This window comes from Eulemur rufifrons, chromosome 7 (genome assembly GCF_041146395.1).
Source record: "Eulemur rufifrons isolate Redbay chromosome 7, OSU_ERuf_1, whole genome shotgun sequence".
In the NCBI taxonomy this organism is placed as follows: domain Eukaryota; kingdom Metazoa; phylum Chordata; class Mammalia; order Primates; family Lemuridae; genus Eulemur; species Eulemur rufifrons.
The window spans coordinates 134,156,702-134,176,727 of record NC_090989.1 but is presented as its reverse complement, the minus strand read 5'-3'; the positions used below and the strand labels follow the sequence as shown (position 1 = coordinate 134,176,727).

Sequence of the window (20,026 nt, the reverse complement as noted above, 5' to 3'; positions counted from 1 at the left end):
CCCATACAAACTATTCTATAAAATCCCAGATATGGGTGAGAAGAGTTAGCTTTACCTGACACTGTGGCAGCGCAGAGTGGCATTGGACCCAAATATAGGCTCTAGAGGATGAGGGCTTGAATTTTAGTATCATGGCCTGAATGGGGTTCAGGGTAGGGGGAATAATGCTAGAACTAGGAACCCCACAGAGAGCCAGAAACTAGTCCCAGGCATCCAATTATAAAATAGAAGCTAGAAAGATTTTGTCCCCATGGAAGGCACAGTGTCAAGAAAACTTGCCTTCTGGGTGGAAAAAAGAAAGTCTTCTGAAAGCAATTTAAAAACCCAAGCTTGCCCTACATGCAGAGGTAGAGTCAAATTCCTTCTTGGGGCAGGAATTTCAAACTAAGAAATTAAGGTTAAAAAAAAAAGGTCTGGAACTGATGAAACATCTGAAGCACTGAGAGCAGCAAACAATATCACTTTCAAGGGATGCTTCCAACTCAGCTGGCAACTCAGACACTGGCACCACGATAGAAAAAACAGTGAAAAGATAAGCTCACAATAGAAAATTGCAAATCACATGGGAAAATGAATCGCCATGAGGAAGAGATAGCATATCAAAGCATGGAAAACTTTATGACTTAAAGATTAGACATAATACAACTATTTGATGTTATAAACTAAATGTGTTTAAAATTACTGATGAAATTAAAAATAGAAATAATACTAAATATCTTAGACATTTCTGGATTTCTGAACTTTGACCTTAGATACTCCTTTGGTAATTTTGGAGTAAACTCTCTGTTTTTGTTTATCTGAAAACGGGGGTAGGAAGAGGGTCTAGACTACAACAGCCATGAGGGAACTTTGGGAGGTGATAGAAATATTCTCTAACTTCATTGATATGGAGTTACAAAGCTGTAACTGATGAATTTGTCAAAACTCATCATACTGTACCCTAAAAGGATACATTTTACTGTAAGTAAATTATACCTCAGTGCCTGACACTAAAATAAAAATTCAATCTCTCCTCTTTCAGGGAATCCATGGACAGAAGAAAAAAAAAATAGACATTTTTAACCACAGCAAACAAATTTCTGCAAAGTTTCACCAAGAAATAAGCTCATCTAAAAAAACAGTCATGGAAAAGAAGTGGGTTTAAGTCACATTAGGGATTCAATTATTTAAATCAGTTAAGGTCTTACCTAAATACCAGGCCCCAAAGGCAGACCCAGGTGGGGCAGTCTCACATGGGAAGCAGCTTCCCTGGTGAGATTCGGTGTCAACTCATAGCCATATCCATTTTTGAAAAATTCATAACAGCAATATTCACATTTATTTATAAGACTGTATAAAAAGCTAAATCTTTAGTAAACAGACTATTGCTGGAAAGTGAGATTAAATTTCTTGAATCAGAAAATAAGAAAGATAATGCAAATGCAGACTTTACCAATAATGAGTAATAAGGTCCTAAGCCAGCTGTGTCACTTCTCTGTTCCTTAGATTGTCAGCTTGTGATAATAACAGGAATTAGCTGGATGATCCCTTAGGTCTATTCCTGCACTTGTGTCCTAAGAGTTTATGACAATTTGGACTTGGACAAAGAACCCCTAAGACTTCAAAGTCAAAACACTAAATTGAAGAAAAATTAAAGACCTGTAAACTCTCATTGCTGTGGTAGATTGAAGTTGTATAATTCATAGAATAGGAAGATCATGCTTTTCTCACAAAAAAAAAAAAAAGGCTCCATTGGGAGGGTTTTATTGTAGAAATTAATTTCTACACTGAACGGGGAACATCAGTACTTGATATTACTCTTTCTGATTCTCTGAGGATGTATTACAGTTTATATGACACCAACTGATATGCTGCAATTTAATCCTGGTGCTAACCACCTGGAGTTAGCACAGACCCCACAAGGGAGGAGCTCAGTCCCCCACAAGATTGCCCTCACTTCAGACTTCAGCCGGACATCGGGGTCTATAGGCCACCTGCACTTCTGACTGACTACAAATTTGAGGGTTCCCACAAACACCTTAGGTTTGATAATTTTTTAGACCAAGTCACAGAACTTAAGAAAGTGCTATATTTATGATTATATTAATAGTTTTATTCTAAAAGATACAGATCAGGGCCAGTCAAATAAAGATACACACAGGGCAAGGTTGGGAGGGTCCCCAACACAGAGCTTCCATGTCTTTTTCCAGTGGAATTAAAGAGGTTAACTTGCCAGCACATTGATGTAGTCATTTATCAGGAGCCACCACTGAGCTTTGATGTCCAGAGTTTTAACTGGGATTTCATTATGGAGGCGTGATTCATTAAATCATTGGCCACCTGACTGGACTCAATCTCCAGCCCTGCTCCCCTCCCCAGAGGTTAGACTGGCTCACAGTCCTAACCCTCTAATCATGTAGTTGGTCTTTCTGGTGCCCAGCCGCTATCCTGAAGCTATTTAATGACTGACCTTGAGTCATCTCATTAGCATAAACTCAGGTGTGATCCAGAGAGTCAAAAATAACAAAGATACCTCTGTCACTTGGGAAATTCCAAGAATTGTAGCAGCTCTACACCGGGAACCCGGGATAAAGACCAGACACATTCTTTATTATACAACATAGTTCATCTCCACTTCTATCTGTACAGTCTTTTTTTTTTTTTTTTTTTTGAGACAGAGTCTCACTCTGTTGCCCAGGCTAGCGTGAGTGCTGTGGCATCAGCCTAGCTCACAGCAACCTCAAACTCCTGAGCTCGAGCAATCCTCCTGTCTCAGCCTCCCGAGTAGCTGGGACTACAGACATGCGCCACCATGCCCGGCTAATTTTTTCTATATATATTTTTAGCTGTCCATATAATTTCTTTCTATTTTTAGTAGAGATGGGGTCTCGCTCTTGCTCAGGCTGGTCTTGAACTCCTGAGCTCAAACGATCCGCCCACCTCGGCCTCCCAGAGTGCTAGGATTACAGGCGTGAGCCACCGCGCCCGGCCTGTACAGTCTTTTTAATATTCTTTGTGTGCATACATGCAAGTCTGGCTTCGAGATGCCAGTGGATCACAACTGCCCGAGGGGCAGAGCCCCAGTTCGATATGGCTATTAGGGTGGAAAGCTTAGTAGGTGCTCACAGTCCAGGCTTCTCAGCTTTAACACCCAAATCCAACTCACTAACATCCCTATGTTACCATTTTAAATCCCTGGGAGAGAGAATCCAAATAATCCAGCTTGAGTCAAGAGTCCTTTGGTCTACAAAGCTATGATCAGAGGAACAAAGCTAGAAGATACTTCAAAATTGTCTATACTCTAACAATTCTCAGAGAACAGAACATGGACTTGGCAGACATCAGACCAGGTATCTAAATACAGTTTCTATGGTTATGAAAAGCACAGGTGTGCAAAGCAGGCTTGGGAAACTCAAACAATGATCTACGCAAGGAGAACCAAATATAATCAAGCTCCAAGATTGTTGCCTTCCTTCCTATGCTCTCTTTGCAAAATAAGTATAGAAATAGTTCTGTTCAACTTTATACAAGTAGGATGTCATTAAGATTAATACTTGTGAGAGTCAAACCGAAATTAGACATGTTCTTTCTTGTGTATAAATGGTTCTGTTTGGTTTTAGAGAGTCATTGTAAATGAAGAGAGTAGTTTATGGAAAATGAGAGAAAGAGAAATTTGGAAGTACTTTCTGCAATCAAAATATTGAGAGCTAATAGAAGACAGATAAAGGCTAAGCAAATTTTATAATATGGGCCGAAGGGGAAAAAGATAAAGGTCTGTTTAGCTGCATGGAAGGGAAGATAAAGCTGCGTAAGAAAAATGATAACGTGTCCTAATGAAGGGATGAGCAAGAACTCCATATGTGGAAGTGCATTCTGACCTCCAGAAGGGACTGGGACCAAGGCCTTAGAAGCCTCTAGGAGCCCAGGCAGGTTTTCTTAGTATTTTTTGCCTTCTTCTCCTCCCCCACCATTGCATCCTGCTGTCTCTCAGGGTACATAATTGTGCATGATGGCCCACTGCACAACCCTGAGTTTACTTTGGCTCCATTTGAAAGGCCAGACTAAAGAAAGTTAGAATTCCTTAGTTCCATCTCTTTAGTTCCAGAAGACACTGTCTGACTGACCCACTCAGGTCCAACCAGCAATGGCCCAGAGGCAGAGGTCACATAGTGCAAAGGTGGCTGCCAAGAGCCCATTGCTGTGGGTTAAGGAGGCAGATAAGAAATCTGTGAGTTGAGAAGATGCCCCAGGAAGTGGCTCTAGTACTACTCTAGTTATTTAGTTTGAGAAAAATAACGATTGCTCTGGATAAAAGATAATGTCTAAGCAGCATCTCTCCAGGCTACATGATGGGTTCTGTATTTAATATTTTTTTATTTTTAACTATTATGTGTATTTAATATTTTTATAAGTTATATGAAGAGTGAAAGTTCAGAAAAAAACTCATATATGCAAATAAGCAAAGATCTCTGGAGTACGAATAAGCCAAGGCGATAGGGATAAAATGCCAACTGATGTACTTCGGTGAGTGTGAGGGAAAAGTAATCCACCGGTTCTAAACAATCAAAGGAACATAATCTTAGATGCACTGAGGAGAATTTCACACAAAAACCTGAGATATTCCTATGATTTAAAAGATGAATGAGGGACTTTTATCTATTGAATAACTTCTAAGATTCAGGTATTAATCACTCATTTACTAAAGCAACAGAAAATATAGAGAGAAAGTGGGGGGAGGACAGATGAGAGGGAAGGGAGGGGAGAAGAGGAAGAAAGGGAAGGAAAGGAAGAAGGAAAAATGTATCCTGATACCTCATGACTACCTCATGGGGCAAATATTATCAATACCATTTTTCAGATCAAGAGGCTGTGAATGAAGTTTACATAAATTATCCAAGATCCTCTATTAGTAAGTAGAAGAACTAAGATTCCAGCTCAGGTAAGTCTTCTGACTTCAAAATATATATTCCCTTCAACACATGATTACTCCACATTTTTGAGATTTCACATGAAATTGTTGGCAAAAACATTAAAGAACAATAAAATAGCTTAATGAAAAACCCTGAGGTGTTGAAATTTTTTAGTACTACATCAAAGTCTGGAGACGAAAGAACAACCCGTTTGAAGCCAGCATATGACACAAAAAAACAGAAAATGCAGTTGCTTTACCCACCTTCCTTCATACACCCCAAAGCCTGCCCTGTTTACTGGCTGGGGCCTAAAATTTCTAAGAGGAAAACTTTGGTCTCAGGTAAAATGAAAATATTCAAGTCCAAAGGCAAAGAAGAAATGATAAAGAAAAAAATGTGTGCACCACATTAGAAAAAAACAAAATGTACTTATAGGCAAACAAAGTTAAATGTAAGTCATGTTTGTAATATATACAGTAGTTACTATTCTTTTTATAAAAATAATTTTTTTTGTGTATATTTAAGGTATGCAACATGATATTATGGGATACAGATAGATAATACAAAGGTTACTATTGTGAAGCAAATTAACATGTCCATCATCTCAAGTAGTTACCCATGTGTTTTTTGGGGGGGCAAAAGCAGCTAAAATCTAGCTTTTATCATGAATCCCAAATACAGTAAAATTTATTAGATTGATGCAAAAGTAATTGCGGTTTTAGCATTGTTGAAATTTGCCATTTGATATTGGAATACATTCTTAAATAAATGTGGTTATGTTATACGTCATTTTAATGTGCATTTCTCACTTTATGTTTTTTTGCTAATAACTTATTACTTGCTGTTTATTTTACATTTATTTTAGGCTTTGGAAATGTTAGACAAAGCAAATTCAAGCAATTTTCTTATTTGAGTTCAAAATGGGTCGTAAAGCAGTGGAGACAACTTTCAACATCAACAACGCATTCGGCCCAGGAACTGCTAACGAAAGAACAGTGCAGTGGAGGTTCAAGAAGTTTTGCAAAGGAGATGAGAGCCTTGAAGATGAGGAGTGCAGTGGCTGGCCATCGGAAGTTGACAACGACCAATTGAGAGCAATCATCAAAGCTGATCCTCTTAAAACTACACGAGAAGTTGTCGAAGAACTCAACATCAACCATTCTATGGTCATTTGGCAGTTGAAGCAAATTGGAAAGGTGAAAAAGCTCGATAAAAGGGTGCCTCATGAGCTGACTGAAAATAAAAAAAAAAAATCATTGTATTGAAGTGTTGTATTCTCTTACTGTACACAACAATGGACCATTTCTCAATCGGATTGTGATGTGCCATGAAAAATGAATTGTATACAACAGCCACCTACGACCAGCTCAGTGGCTGGACCCTAGAAGAAGCTCCCAAAGCACTTCCCAAAGCCAAACTTGCACAAAAAAAAGGTCATGGTCACTGTTTAGTGGTCTGCCACAGGTCTGATCCACTACAGCTTTCTGAATCCCAGCAAAACCATTACATCTGAGGAGTATGCTCAGCAAATTGATGAACGCACAGAAAACTGCAAAGCCTGCAGCCAGCATTGGTCAACAGAAAGGGCCCAATTCTTCTCCTCAACAACACCCGACCACCCGTCGCACAACCAATGCTTCCAAAGTTGAACAAATTGGGCTGTGAAGTTTTGCCTCATACACCATATTAACCTGACCTCTCCCCAACCGACTACTCCTTCTTCAAGCATCTCGACAACTTTTTGCAGGGAAAACGCTTCCACAACCAGCAGGATGCAGAAAAATGCTTTCCAAGAGTTCTTCAAATCCTGAAGCATGGATTTTTATGCTATAGAAATAAACAAACTTATTTCTCGTTGGCAAAAATGTGTTGATTGCGATAGTTCCCATTTTGTTTAATAAAGATGTGTTTGAGCCTAGTTATTAATGATTTAAAATTCATGGTCTGAAATCACAATTACTTTTGCACCAACCTAAATACCTTTAGTCTTCATGTTATACATTAGATCTCCAGACTTTTTCGTCCTATATACCTGCTACTTTGTATCCTCTGGCCTACATCTTGTTTCCTCTGCATCCCTGATAACCACTGTTTTATTCTCTGCCTCTGTATGTTTGAATTTTTTTTTTTTTTTAGATTCCAAATATAAGTAAGCTCATGCAATATTTTTCTTTCTGCATCTAGCTTATTCATTTAGCATAATGTCTTTCAGGCTTATCATGTTGTTGCAATGGCAAGATCTCATTCTATGTTAGGGCTGAATAATATTCCATTGTATTTATGCACATCACAGTTTCTTTATCCTTTCATCTTTCTATGAACATCTTACTATTGCTAATAATGCTGCAATAAACATGAGAGTGCAGATATCTTTATGAAGTAATGATTTCATTTCCTTGGGGTATATGCTTAGAAGAGGGATTGCTGAGTCGTATAGTAGCTCTATTTTTAATTTCTTTAGAAACCTCAGTACTGTTTTCCATAATGGCTGTTCCAATCTACATTCCCAACAACAGTATATAAGAACTATTCTTAATAGCTAAAGAACTCAAACAATAAGAAAGATTAAAGCACATCAATAGAAAAAGGGCAAAAGACTAAAAGAAACGTGCAATTTGCCACATAAAAAAATTAGCATCCTTTTTAGTAATTCTATGACTTGTCTAACTGCAAGTTTTTCTTTCTCTTTTTTATTAATGACAATACCCAGGGCTGTGGAGGGTATTGCGAAATGTGCTTCCTTAAATATTGCAAGTGAGTGTGCAAAAATGTCATGCATTTTCTGTAACATAGTTGTCAATATGTATCAAAAAATACAAACATCTGTCTACCCTTTGACCCAACACTTGCACTTCTAGGAATGTATTCTAAGAAAAAGTTAGATCTTAAGAACTATAAGTAATAATTTTTTACATGAAAGTATTAAAACTAAAAACAACCTCATGTCCAAAAACAGCAATTGTGTAAAGAGGATTGATCCACTTATATGTTAAAATTCATTGCAACCACTGAAAAGTATGCTGTAACAGAATATTAATGTTTGAAATAATTAAGTGTATACATTACACACACACACACACTCACCACATATACATAAAAATATTAACAGTGGTTCTTTTGGGTAGTAATGTTATAAAAAATTTTTACCTTGTATATATATGTTGTTTTCTAGTTTTCAGTTTCTATAACATATTAAATTGCTTTGTTTTTCTAATCAGAAAAAAATTATTTCATAATTAAAATGCAAATCATTCAAATTGGGAGGCATTATTTCTATCTATCTTATCTGTGTAAAGGTTTTAATCCTGTCAGAGGAGGTCATAAATGTGGCAGCACATTTTAGGTAGCCGGAAGTCTTTACAAATTTGTAGAAGCTGGGCACAGTGGTGCATGCCTGTAAGTCTGAGCTACTTGAGAGGCTGAAGCAGGAGGATCACTTGAGCCCAGGAGTTCAAGGCTGCAGTGAGCTATGATGACAGAGTGAAATCCTGTCTCTAAAAAACAAAAACAAATAAATTTGCAAAGCTTTTTTAAAGTATGCCTTCTCATAACAAAACACAACAGTACATTTATAATAAGAGCAATTAGTTTTTGATGATGAGTTCTACCAAAATAATTAAGACAGTATTCAGAATCTTCAAAAGCAATAATACAAACAGTAACAACATAAAACATGATGAAAAGGATAAAATACAAAATCAAAACAAAGTCATCTCATTAAAAACAGGATATTATTCTTGAAAATGTCTAGGCTATCATCAGAAGGAACTTATTTTCTTTAATAATATTTTTGATTTATGAAAGCCAATGCCAAAATGACTTTATTTTTCCTTCTTAATGGTGTATTCATGATCATGTTTGGATATCTCTGAGAGTGCTCATGTAGTGTTCTGCTAGGAAGAGCGTGACTGGTGTAAAGGCCAAGGGAAAATTTCCCCTTCGCCTCTGAAGGTTTGCTGAAACGCAACCGAAAAAAGGCTGATTAGTAGGAGAAAAGCCACACAAAATTTATTAACATGCACACTTGTGCATAGGAGGCATACAAAATATGAAAATTCAAAGAGTAAGCGCACCCCAAGGTCCACTCAGACTATAAGGCCAGGCTAGCTAACGGGGAGTCATTTTGCTTGCACTATGCATTCAGTTTGTTGTGTCTTAAAAGTTTAGAATTAACCTGCTGCTTGCTTGCACAGCTGCAGGGCACAAGACTAGAAAGTGACCCTGAGGAAAAACATCTGGAGTCCAGAATAGGGCAACCCTAGACCGCTGATATCAAGACCCACCAGATGACCCACTGTTTGCTGATAACCACCAAGCAAGTCATGACGACTTGCACAAAGCTTGCTTTCTGCCACCAACCTCCTTTACCCCTTCTCTTTCTAAGTCACTCAGTAAGCAGAAGAGATGAGATGGTCTTCGAGACAACAGTCCGCCATCTCCTAAGGCTGCTGGCACTGGAATAAACCACCTTTCCTTCACCAACACTCGCCTTTCACTCTGGCTCTCTGGTGGCAGACAGCCAAAACTGCATTCGGCAACAAATCAAAGGGCCAGATGGTTGACGCTTTTATACCATCTTGAGCTTACAGAAAGAACAGGGGCTTGCAGCATGGCAAGACAGGTTATGGGAGGAAGACAGAAAGAAAGGCCTGGGGTACTTGCCTTTCTTTCTCTCTTGTGATGTAGATGAAGCCTCACCGGTAGCTGCTCTGAGAAAGAATAAACGGTAGCCTGTGCTTGAATTACTCTTTCCTAGGTCTGGACAAAGGAGAGGTCTCAGAGAAAGCCTGGCACTTTATTTCACCGATGCAGATTTTTCGCTAGAGCTGCACATCTTCTTCACAAAAGGCAGCTTTTCAGGTCTATTCCTGTCTGCAGGCCCTCTGAATAGCCATCTTGAAATATGTCAAAGAAGCATATTTCGAGATGAAATATTTTTGGTTTTCTTTAGTCCCCCATTTGAAACTTTATTTTCAGAAAGTTTCACATATTAAAGTAGTTGGTAGCTATGAAGAGATTTGGGTTAGAGGTTGTGAGATACGAGATTGCCAAAGGGGAATTTTAGAAAAAAACCAAAAACCATAGATTGGAACAAGCAGCCTTATCATCTTAATCAGTCTCTTAGTGCTGAGAATATGTCAGCTCTGTTAAACAGTTGTGCCCATTCCAGGAGTTGGCACTGCAGATGGACTCTCAAAGCTAGGCCTCTCTATGTGATGCAGGCAAGCAGATCTTTAATAAGAGGCATTTCTATGGAAACAAAAGAGAAACACAGGCTAATATCTGGAGTAGTCTATAAACTAGTTTTTCTAGAGTCTCTGACGCATCTTCTGCTGGAGTGGGCAGGTGTGGCAATCTGACAGATTGTACTTGGTTGTAGTTTGAATCAGATGTTTCAGTGACCTTTCTGAGTAGTCTATACATTAACAGGCACAGAGGCTGTTTATAGGTAAGTTGCTGTACAGATTTCTCCTGAAGTTTATATCAAGTTGCCTAGCTTTGGTTTGTAGGGGTTTAGGAAAATCATGGTTTTAATTTCTAGTGATTTTATAAAAAGTCAGAAGAATGGAAGAAAAATTAGTGTACTCACCGTCAAATTGGTTTCACCGATCATCACCTAAGAGCACATTTAGGAATAACATTGATCGGGTGTCAGGCAGATGTGGGTGGGGGAGGGGATGGGTGTATACATACATAATGACTGCAATGCGCACTGTCTAGGGGATGGACACGTTTGAAGCTCTGACTGCAGTGGGGAGTGGGGGCAAGGGCAATATACGTAAGCTAAACTTTTGTACCCCCACAATATGCTGAAATAATAATAAAAATATAATTAAATTAAAAAATAATAATAATAAAAAAGAAATGTTAGTCTGGAGAGTCACAGCCACATACTGGAGAGAACTAAAAATTTAGGATTTAGTCAAGATTGCAGGTAAATAATAAAATCTCAAAAAAGAAAAATGAGCAAGAATCTAATAGTGTACTATAGGCTTTCTTCTGAAACATAATTTTTCTCTCTCCAGTTCTCCATTTCTAACAAGGATAAATCATAGTAAGACCAATTTATTTGCAAAATAAGTTTTAGTCTTATTAATTTGGCCTGATTATTTGCATCAAGTACAGCAAGAATAGTGATTGGCCATATAGGTGCTTTTTAAGCTGGCTTTGCTGGAATTTTTTTTATAAGGAATTTTGGATTAGACTTTTAAAACTTTCTGAAGGCTTTAGGAGCAAAGTCAAAGACAGTGTCTGTGATATCTATGAGAAGGTGAATTCCTCTCTTCCTGAGATCCCCAAAATATCTTGAGGTCCCTGGGACTGTCAAAAAGTGACATTCCAGGCCGGGGATTGTGGCTCATGCCTACAATTCTAACACTTCCAGAGGCCAACTTGGGAGGATCACTTAAGGCCAGGAGTTTGAGGCCAACCTGAATAACATATAAGACCCTAATTTCTACAAAAAACACAATAGGAAAAAATCAGCCAAGCACAGTGACATGCACCTGTAGTCCCAGTTACTTAGGAGGCTGAGGCAGGAGGATTGCTTAAGCCCAGGAGTTTGAGGTTGTAGTGAGCTATGATGACACCAGTACATTCTAGCCCTGTCCAAAAAAGAAAAAAAAAAAAGAAAGAAAGAAAAAAAGAAGCATTCTTTACTTATCGAAAGGGGCCAGGAACCTTGTAATGGAGCTATGTAGACAAGGTACCAGGCCAGTCTTTTTTCACGTCTACTTGCTTTTGTAGTCTGTGTCAATCCCCCAAAGCAGTCTGGCTATATATGACAATATGACATTTCAGTCAAAGCATGGGTAAAATAAACAGTGTCTCCAACTGTGTCTTGTTACAAATGAAACAAGATTCTTATTGAACCTACACAAATAACTACATATTGCCATAAAATGAGAATATTCACAAATATTTTCCATGTTCTGGAGGAATCAGGTAGAGCAAAAGGTAAATGCTTCAATTTTGCTAAAAAGGTATACTTTACCCAATTGCTGTAAGCTATAAATAAAAGCTTAAAAGAAAAAAAAGTTTTCTTTTCTCTAGAAAACAATACATAAAAAGAATCAGCAATTTTACAAACAAAAAATAATAATAAAGAAATCATTTCAGTCCTCCATCAATTCAGTCTTAGATAATTAATTCTTAGGCTGCTTGATGTTAGGTTAGCAATTCTGTGCATCCAGTTTTCCTCCTATTGGAGTTTTTAAATTCTTACCTAGTCCAATTGTATGATCTCAGAGTTACCGTATTTAAGAGTACTTGTAGTCTTTTCCATGAACCTCCTTGAAGACACAAAATTTTCAGATTTTCGAAGAGCTTTTTCTTTTTTAAAAAAAAAAACCATCAGAATAAAACAATTTATTGTGGACAATAAAACTTAAAGTGGACGTAGTTAAAGATGCAATTGACAAGGAAATTTGTATTCAGTGGCCTACAGCAATTTAACATAATAATCATAATTATGACTGATAACATCTATGAAGACATATCAGATACATAACACTCTTATGGCCAGGCGCAGTGGCTCACACCTATAATCCTAGCACTTTGGGAGGCCAAGGTAAGAGGATTGCTTGAGCCTAGGAGCTCAAGACTAGCCTGGGCAATAATAGCAAGACCCTATCTCTACAAAAAAATTAAAAAATAGCTGTGTGTGGTGGTGTGTGTCTGTAGTCCCAGCTACTTGGGAGGCTGAGGCAAGAGAAATGCTTGAATCCAGGAGTTGGAGGCTGCAGTGACCTATGATGACATCACTGCTCTCTAGCCTGGGCAACAGAGCAATATCCTGTCTCCAGAAAAGGAAAAAGACTCTGATACAACTTTGAAATACATATTAATAGCACATTTATACAAACATAACTCAAAGAAGTTTAAACATCATTTCTTATTTGACAATGCTTCCTGTATAATTTAACATATCAAATAAGCCTGATTTGGTATTTTATATTTCTTTTGAATGTCGCAGGCTCTCTTTGGAACATCCCAAAGTTAGTTTGTGGTCAAAAAGGCTTAATTTAGCATTTGAAATTTGATTTTGGGAAACCTGTCCAATATGTCAAAGGTTTACAACATTTGAACAAAATAAGATCATAGGTCACTGTAAAATAATAATCATTCATTAGCCAAGGTGATAATCTAAAGATTTTGAAATGCAAAAATCTTTATCAAGAGAGGAGACAAAGTTTCCAAATAATAAAAAAACCTAATAAAGATGTCACAAGATACACATGATAGAATCTGTCTCTCTCTCCCTCTTTTTTTTTTTTTTGAAAGGTTAACCAAACTCTTTTACTATTTCTTATTAATGCTATATGAAAATACTGTTCAAAAGAGAAAAACAAATTCTAGTTTTGCATTAGTGTATTTTTTATATTGAGGCTCAATTGAAAACCTCTTATAATAAATTTATTTAATTTTAATCAGTTTAACCACACAAATTTGGAAATTCTTTTTCCCCTACTTTCTATATCCATTTTTCACCTATATCATTTTTCCTTCATTTTGAAACAACCTTCAAATAACCTCTAAACTAGACAAAATTATTTTTTCTCAACAAACACACATCTTCATGCCTCTATAACTTTCCTTCCCAAAGATGTATTTTGCTTTTCTTATATGCTTTGCGTATAGAATTATTTATTTAGTAGTTTTAATTATATATATTAATTTGAATTTTAACTCTCAATAACCCTAATGTCTAGTGAAAACCTAGATAGTGAGCAATTTTGAACTGTTTTATGTCAGTATTTATAGATGAAAACTATTTCATAATTTTTTAGAAAGATATGTTTTCTCAATTTCTTATTTATTAACAGATCTAAATATATTTAGCTTTTCTATACCGTATAAAAGTAAGGTGTCGAGGTGTTACCAAAGGCTCAGTACTTTTCCCCAAGGCAAAAGCAATGAGAATGAAGAACAAAGACAAATCGTTTGAGGAAAAAGGAAAGAGAAGTTTATTAATTTGCTGGCAAATGAGGAGGGTGGCAGACTAGCATCTCAAAGACCACCATCCCGCCTTCAGGCAGAAAAATAGGGCTTTTTAAAGGGGATTTTTATGCAGTTGGGCTTGGGTCACATGTCTTGATTTCAGATTATTGTTGTTTAACTATAATTGGTGGTTTCAGTCAACCTTACCGCCAGTGATGACAGTCTTGTGACCCTTGTCCAGACAATTCTGTTGAGCCATCTCTTGTGGTTTAAGATAATAGAAAACAAAGAGCAAAGACCATTTTTCCTCCCCTTTGATCACTGGCCTCAGGAAGGAATGCAAGTTTTAATTCCCAAAAAGGGCGGGGTTTTAAAGAGAAATCATTGCCCTTTTTCAGAACATTACCTCTGAAACCAAAGTATATAAACTTAAATTTATGTTTAATTAGTGTTTCGGTATTCTAACTTACTTAGAAATGACTCAGACATTTTGTGATTATCTCTTACTTAATTTAATATAACATGACTTTAGTATTTTAAATTACTGAAAAGAATGTTGGTGCTATGACACAGGTACCCACCCCCCTGCGTCTTCCCCAGCCATCCTGGGAAATGCCCATATGGCACCCAGGACTGCCGTGGAGGGCAGGCCCTATCTGGGTCTAGATTCATAAACCAGATGTAGAGCCCAGGGGAGAGAATAGTGCTGTGAAGGTAGCAGCTAGTAACCCAGGTGCTGCAGACACACAGATGTCCCCAGGCCTTACTATAACCCAGACCCCAGATTCCAGAGGCTTAAAACCGAAGACATAAGCCCACAGTAAGATATGGGTAAGGCTTCGGGGGAGCCTGGCAGCTAGTCCTTAGAGCTTTAGCTTAGAAACAAATAAAGCAACAAGAATACTACAGAAGAAGCAGTTTTGTGATATTTAAACATGTAGCAGAGACAGCATCAACCCAGATCCAGGCAAAAATATCTGAATTATATTTAATACTGACAATTCTGAAGATATTCCTATTTTGTTTTACCAATAATTTTCAAACTAGCTTTATTTACCCAACATTATCTCAGATTGTTACCAGCAGTTAATGTGAACACCTCAAGTCCTGTCACCTCACAATCGAAGAATGAAAGCGAGGGACACAAAAGTTTAAATGAGCAAGAAAAGAAGTTTATTAGTAAGCAATAGAACACTCCTAAGAGAGTAGGAGTGGGCCCACGTTCAAACGAACAGTGGCCCTCTTTCTGTGGGGTTTCTGTGTCATCCCTTTTCCTCCTGTCCGGCCTCTCCTTCGTAATGTTGTCTCTTTCCCCTTATTTCATGACCAGTGGGGATGTTGTCTCCTACCTGCCATTGGGTGTGGGAGTTTGTCACCTTATTTGGTTAGGCCCAGGTGTGTCGTGGCACCCAATGCCCACTGGGGGTGTTACCAAAACCTTGGCACTTGACCCCAGAGGACAAGAGGTTTGAGGAGAAGGAAAGAGAAGTTTATTAATTTGCCCACAAATGAGAAAGTTGGCAGACTCCCATCTTAAAGTACCAATGTCCTGCCTTTGAGCAGGAATACAGAACTTTTAAAAGGAAGGTTTTCAGCTTCAGGCTATTGCTGTTCAACTAGATCTGATGGTTCTGATTCATCCCATCTTCCGCTAAGACAATCTCATGACCTCCACCTGGACAATTCCCTTTATCTATCTCCCTGCCCCTCCTGACCACTGGCCTGAGGCAGGGATGTAGGTTTTAATTGTCAAAAGCAGTGGGGGAGGTTTTAGAGAGACAGAAAACATTTTTACCTCTTTTCAGGCCATTCCCCCATTACAGGGGGTAGGGGGGTGCAAACCATACTGTCTTATAATGTGCCTTGTATTGTTTCTGTTATGATTCTTATAACACTTGTGGTTACCTTTATCTTGTTATTGTTACAATATGTTCTCTTACTCAGCATCCCGTTTGTTCACACTGCCCATACTATACTTCCTCTGCTCATGTCTTACTTTCCTACCTACACTAACAAGATCACATAGAAACATCACATCCACAGAAAACACATAGACATATAGACATGCAGATACACAGGTAGAAGCAGATCTTACAGCTTTCATTAAGATTCTTCATTTGCCAGCTTCCAAATAGTTTTTCTTTCCCCCATTCAGGTTATTAATCTTATGATTACTTGTTTCATTGCTCTAAGTTGTTGTTAGCTAGGCAATCCTAAATGTGCACCTGTAAAGCAATGACTTCTAGGTGAAACAAGGTAGAAAATTTATATTTCAAAGACAGAGAACCCAGATCTAAACATAATTATTTGCCAAGACAAAGAAGGGCTTAGGTAAATGCCCACTTACGGAAAGATAGACAGGAAAAGTACCTTAAACAAAGGTAAAGTTTGATATGTAAACTTTTAAGTCAGTGCCTTTCCCATTGTAAAAGTTTTGAGTGGTTTAAGTACAGAGAGGGAGATCTCTTTGCAAATGGAGATTTTCTTTATAGATGTAAATTTGCTTTATAAAAATTTTTACAATAACCAGCTAAATGCCAGAAAGTTGTGCTGTGGAGACCAATTTGGTTGGTTAGGTGGCTATTTAATTCAGTTTTGGTTCCTTAACTGGATTACTGAGGTCAGGGCACTATCCATTAACAAATACACTCACAACTCTTGGACATGCATGAGGAAGACAGGGACTCAAAAAGGGATCAGTAGTACCGTGGCTGTGTTCTTCAAGGGATCTCAAAGTCACTAGAAGTCTCTTTTAGATCACTTTATGTAATAATCAGAACTTTCATATTTTCTTTCAGCAATTTTTCATCCATTGACAACCAAATGAAGGAATTGTTACCAAAGCAAATTGAGGTCAATTTGGTTCTATGAACAGATTTCAATAACCCCTATATGGTTGGTTTTTTTTTTAATAATCCTCTCCCTTAACTAATTTCTTGACCTTTTAAGTTGTTTCCCAGAAATGGTGGATTTTCTGCAAGACAAAGTAGCTGAGATTCTGCCCCTGGGCTAACTTCCTGACACCAAGATTCACCATCTCCTACAACTGCCTCAGTGCATGTAGCCCTTGTCAGTTACACCACATCCTGGCCTCAAGGCACACGGCCCCTCCTTTAAAAGCCCATGATCTCCCTTAGTTGGAGAGATGAATTTGAGGCGGCATCTCCCATTCTCTCATCAAGATATCTGTCTCACATTCCTTGGCAATCCTCATTGCCTTAATAATTGGATCTTTGTCAATGAGCAACTGGACCTAGACAAAAAACCCTTGCAGTTTTGACAACACACTCTGTGCAGCAAAGCCAGATACTGAAGCCAGAGTTGCAGTGAGACAAAAAGGCATTTTAATTGGATGGCACCATTTAAGAAGAATGGGCAGCTAATGCTTAAGACCTGAACTCCCTCGATGGCTTACAAGCCATGTTTTTAAAGGCAGGGATATATTTCTGGCAGGCAAAATTGCAAATCAATACATGGAGGTTATATATTGACCATGACCCAAAATGCAGGCTATCCTGAAGCTGGGGTTGGCATAGGTGGATTAAGAGATTCTTGGATTCTCAGAAAGGAATGTTAAGATGGGGTATTACAGGCCTCTCAGGGGAAATTTAGAAAAAATAATGTCATTTACAGTTCAAATCCTTAGTTCCTCCTTGTCTACATTTTCCATCCAGTGAGGATTTCTGAAACGCAACTAAAGAACATACGTTAAGATGTCATCTTGTTACTGGCTGTGTTCCGAATCCCTCGGTTTTTGTCTACCCACCACGAAGAATGTTAGTGGGCAACAAGGCAAAAAATTTAAAAAAGGCCAACGAAGTGGAAGTAGAAAAAGAATTTTATTATAAGCAAGTAGGAAGTGGAAGTACACTCCACAGGGTGGGTGTGGGCCTTCATCCTCTGGGACTCCGGCCTCCTATGCTCTTTGTCTCTGAGCTTTTATCATTTTCACCTGGTGAGGAAGGGCCGTGTTATTTGTGCTGTCCAATGGAGTGTTTGCCTCTGCCCTAGCTTCCTCCCTGGTGCACTTGGCACACTGGTCTCCACTCGGCATGCTCAAAAGTCCTGTGAAAAGTTCCTTTGTCTTCCTTATGTACTCGGTTCACTTGCCTCCCTCCTTCTGCTTATATCTGACTAACCTGCCTGCTCTAACAGTCTTTCAGTTCCATGGGGAACCAAAACAGCTCGTGACTCTGGCTCGATTGGAGGACCATTGCTCTCATCAGGCTGCCCATTCACTTTCCGAGGCTAGGCAGGTGCCCAGAACTTCCCCTGAAGCGACTCAAGATTTTCCTTTATTTCCATGTTTGGGGGGATCTAGCTGGCCCCTAACAGGGTTCCCTGCTCTGTATCAGAATTACGGGATTGAAATGGAACATATCAATGATTACAGGAAACTGGATGAGAGATTGAAGGTGGCAAAGGAAGCGCAGAAGCAAATGGAAGAATGAGCCCTGGAGGAGCCAGTGTGAGGAGATCTTAAACTTCCCTAAAAGGTCAATGAAATTTAAAAATTTTTTTAAAGCAAAAATCTTGCCAACAAGAAAGAAAACAAACAGAGGGACTGAACATACTGTTAAAAAGGGGTTTTAGTCAAATGAAAAAAAATTCTTGTGGGAGAAATAGGATCCAAAAGAGAACAGAGAAGTTTTTAAAAGATGTTAAGTCTAAATACTAGCTTTTAATTAAGCCAGCTTAATTAAGCCATAGAACTCTTTAAAAAATCTTTTTGGATCCTTCATTATCAAATTTCAGCCTGGACAAACAGCCAGTATTCCTGAATTTTGAACTTTTTTTTCTCCTTTCTTTTAAAGCAAAGGTACCTACCAAGTGACTCAGGACCAAAACCAATAAGCCTTTTATGACTAAACCAAGGACATATGAGCCATCACCCAAGAGTACAAAGAAGCAGTCCTCACAAGATTCAGAGCCACCATTAAAGACAGCTAGAAGAAAAAAGAGACTTAGAGATAAATAGGAAAACAATAGGTGTCCATGAAAGGGGAAAGGGATTAACCACAGCTCATCCTTCAGGAACAATCATGGCTCAGCAGATGACAACACAACTTCTAGTGTGGGTGGCCATGGTAGGAGGTGCCCAGCCCAGGACTATTTGGGCCAGGACTGAACTTCTCAATGTCTGCATGGATGCCAAGCACCACAAAGAAAAGCCAAGCCCTGAGGACAAGTCGCAGGAACAGTGCATTCCCTGGAAGAAGAATGCCTGCTGCTCTGCCAGCACCAGCCAGGAAGCCCATAGGGATATTTCCTACCTATAGAGATTCAACTGGGACCACTGTGGAGAGATGGTACCCACCTGCAAACAGCATTTCACCCAGGACACCTGCCTGTATGAGTGCTCCCCTAACTTGGAGACCTAGATCCAGCACGTAGACCAGAACTGGTGCAAAGAGTGGATCCTGAACATACCCCTGTGCAAAGAGGACTATCAGCGCCAGTGGGAGGATTATAGCTCCTCCTACACCTGCAACAGCAACTGCCACAAGGGCTGGAACTGGACCTCAGAGTATAGCCAGTGCCCAGTGGAAGCTGCCTGCCACCATTTCCATTTCTACTTCCCCACATCTGCTGTTCCGTGCAATGAAATCTGGAGTCACTCCTATAAAGTTAGCAACTACAGCCAAGGGAGCAGCCACTCTATCCAGATGTGGTTTGGTCCAGCCCAGCACACCCCCAATGAAGAGGTGGCAAGGTTCTATGCTGAGGCCATGAGTGGGACTGGGCTCCCTGGCACCTGGCCCTGCCCCGCTGCTCAGCCTGGTGCTAATGCTACTCTGGCTGCTCTGCTGACCTCCTTTGGCTTCTGATACCTGAGCCCCACAGCTCCCAGCCATTCAGTACCTGCTCCACGGTAGGACCTCTGACAGCCAGTTTAAATAAACCAGATACTCCACACAAAAAATAAAAAAGAAAGGGAAAAAGATCAATAATAAATGGGTACCCCAAAAAGTCAACAGTCATACAAATATAAATTCAAAATAAATAATTCAAACTAATTCTCATAGTTTTTTTCCTCCTGAATTAAAGAATTTACATTTCCAAAGACTGCTTCCCTGACCAGGAATTGAACCCAGGCTGCAGTAGTGAAAGTAGGGAATCCTAGCCCCTAGACTACCGGCTGGCATGCCTTTCTTGCAAATTCTACAGAATCCAAAACAGGCAGCTTTAGTATACAA

General features: G+C 38.9%; 1 pseudogene; it reads left to right on the top strand.

The window, feature by feature from the left end:
- Nucleotides 1-18,871: 18,871 nt before the first annotated feature.
- Nucleotides 18,872-19,640, top strand: LOC138385803 (folate receptor alpha pseudogene; annotated as a pseudogene).
- Nucleotides 19,641-20,026: the final 386 nt, after the last annotated feature.